Below are 3,213 nucleotides of genomic sequence, written 5' to 3'. Positions count from 1 at the left end.
TCCTCTCTGGCCCTCTCTGCAAGCTTCAGCTGGGAACCATGGTGGTGTGAGCAAAGCACGGACTCGAACTGCGGGGCCAGCAGCTCCCAGAGCACTTGCTCACTTGGCGCAGGGCACGCAGGCCGAATTTTTAGTTCTAAAATTTCCATTTGGTTTATCTTGATATCTTTGTTATTTCCTGAGACTTTGTATGTCTTTGCTGAGACTGTGTTTATTTCATTTATTTCAAGTGTATTTGTAACTGTTTTTGAAGCCTTGTTATAATGTCATTAAAATTTTTGTCAGATAATCTAATAGCTTTGGCATGTTGGTCTTGGCATCTGTTCACTTTTTTTGTTCAATTTGTCTTCATGGTTTTTGGTATGAAGAGTAATTTTCAACTGAAATGTGGACATTTTCCTAATATTTAACAAGAACTAGATCTCATGTAAACCTTATTTTTTAGGCTCACACTCCTGTAACAGGGGAGGGTCAGGATATCACTTCCTTATTACATACAAGTCTAGGTTCTAGACTTGTATTACATACAAGTCTAGGGTGAACATACAAGTCTAGGTTCTCTTCTTAGCTTTCAATAACACCTGATTTGAGGAAAGAATTGCTCCATGCTATTGCTGGGTGGAAATGTGTTATTCCAGTTTCCCATGTAGTCTCTCCTGACACTAGCCTTTTCTTTGCGTGGCCTCTCAGATATCATCCCAGCAGAAGGTTTTGGAGTGCCTCAAGGTGTAGACTCATGAGGGTAAAAGTCTAGGCTTCTCAATCTACTTTTCTAGCATAGGTTAGGATAAGTGAGGCCATGTTTTTTTCCGTATGGTTTGGTTGGAATAAATTAATTTTTGTTAAATAATTTTCTGTTATGCTGCTCTTATCCTGGTACTTGGCTATAAAAAGCAATCTTTTAGGGGAGAAGCTTTTATTGTCTGTACTCATTAGTGTTTCTAGATTGCTAGATTTTTCAACTCCAAGTGTAGGCTATATAAGGCACAAAGAAGATCCGTAGAACTTGCATTTGTGTTGTTCATTAGGTCCCATGGTCCATAACAGTCTACCCTCTTTTCTGTACCTTTCAGAGTCTTCTTATGTTTCTTTATATAAAATGTCCAGAAATTTTAGTTGTACTTAGCAGGAAAGATAGGGAAATGTATGTCTATTCCATCTTCCAAGAACTGAAGTACTCTCATCTCACTTTCTAAGATTAAAGTAAAATTTATAACAAAACAAACAAGAACACTGCTGGAAAAAAAATCAAAAGCAAACTGCAATACTCAAAAAGCATAAACAAGAAACCCAAAATAATTTATTAACAAATAATTATTAACAAATATAAACCAGAAATCCATTATAGCCAGTTTGAACTTAGCCAAGAAGAGGTAAAATGTAGAAAACCATATGAGCATGTCAGTGAATGTAGAAAAAATGAATTTCAGCACTCATTCATAGCCTGGGGATATAGCTCAGTGACATAAGCACCTGCTTGGCAAGCACAAGGTCCTGAGTTCAATTCCTGGTACCAAAAGCCAAGCACTCATTCATGCTAACCTTAAATATGGCATTTTGGCATTTGAGAAAATGTCAAAAATAGAAAGGACACTCACTTTCTCCCTACCCGTCTCTCATGAAGCAGGTCATAAGGCTCATTTCAGATTTCTTTTTTTTTTTTTTTTCATTTTAGATTTCTGTGGTTTAAATGTGTCACCCAAAAGTTCAGGTAATGGAATCTGAAATACCAAATTCATATGTTCATGATATGAGGTAGGGCCTTTAAGAAGTAATTAGGAGGGGCTGGGGATTTAGCTCAGTGGCACAGCACCTGCCTGGCAAGCACAAGGTTGTGAGTTCAATTCCCGGTACTGGAAAACAAAAAAAGAAGTAATTAGGATTAGATGAGGTCATGAAGGTAGGAACTCCCATTATGGCATTAGTGAATTTTTAAGAAAAGGAAGAGAGACTGAGGTAGCATGCTTACCCTGTCATATCATGTGGTGTTTTCTACCATGACATACTACAGCAAGAAGACCTTCCTCCAATGCCAGCTTATGCTCTGGGACTTCGTACCTAGAACTATGAGCAAGTAAAACCTCTACTCTACATAAATTACTCTGTCTCAGGTATTCTGTTATAGCAACAGAAAATGAACTAAGGCAGAGGTTATGCTCTCCCTCATTTCTGAAGACATGGGAAGATAAGGAAGAATCTGAAAAACAGATCTTCCTTAGCTCCCTTCAGTTCATTATCATTTGATCATACCACTGTGACCAATCATATGTCTCCATGACTATCCATGACTTCACCAGGCCTCAGAACAAAAATATACAAGGTTACCTGTCTATGCTTTGGTCTTTATTTTCAAAGGTTCCCATGCCATGTAAAATTTATGTTAAGTAAATTTGTTTATCCTTCTCTTATTAATCTGTCTTTTGGCATAGGGTGCTATAGCTTCCTCAGCTGTGAACTTGTAATGAGTAAGGAAAAGATACTTTTTTCTCCCTTACATTATCTATTAAAAACTAAATGTGGATATTGAAACATTAAAAACGTTTAAAGGTGAAATGTTAGAAGTATTAAATTTAGGAATAAGACAGTTTTCACCACATTACCACTAGTTGATATACTAAAGATCTATATTTTTAGCCTATTCCTGGCTAACTAGAATATAAATACTTTATCTGTTTTGCTCACCACAGAATTCCACATAGCTAGAACAGAACCCAGCATGTTAGAGGAACTCTGTAAATATTTGTTAAATATATGAGTGCAGAAGCCATAGCTATGAAAATTTTATACTGGAAAATAATTTTATATGTAAATAATTCATGTTCATTTTGAAATCAACATAGAAAAATACAAGGAAGCATCAAGGAAAAAAAGATCAAAATGGAATAGCACTGGTGGAAGGCACTTCAGGTGGAGTCAGGAGGCCTTTGTTAATCAGATCTCAGAAATTTCACATGCATGAGAGGCGTGTTGACCTTTGAACCAAGCTACAGTTAATTAGTATTTCTTTTTTTTTTATTTTAAAGAGTAAAAGAAGGATAACATAATAATAGGGGGGACTTAGCAAATTACAGACAAAATGGTAGGAAATTATCAATGGTTGTCATTTTACATATTGTTATCTACAAAATAGTTTCTCAGGAAAACAAATAGACAAATAATAGTGAGTTAGAGACAAAAGAGGTAGGAGATTATCAAGAGTTGTTGTACTATACT

Source organism: Chinchilla lanigera, unplaced genomic scaffold (assembly GCF_000276665.1).
Source record: "Chinchilla lanigera isolate Chin_1 unplaced genomic scaffold, ChiLan1.0 scaffold00092, whole genome shotgun sequence".
NCBI lineage: Eukaryota > Metazoa > Chordata > Mammalia > Rodentia > Chinchillidae > Chinchilla > Chinchilla lanigera.
Note: the sequence above shows the minus strand (reverse complement) of the source record.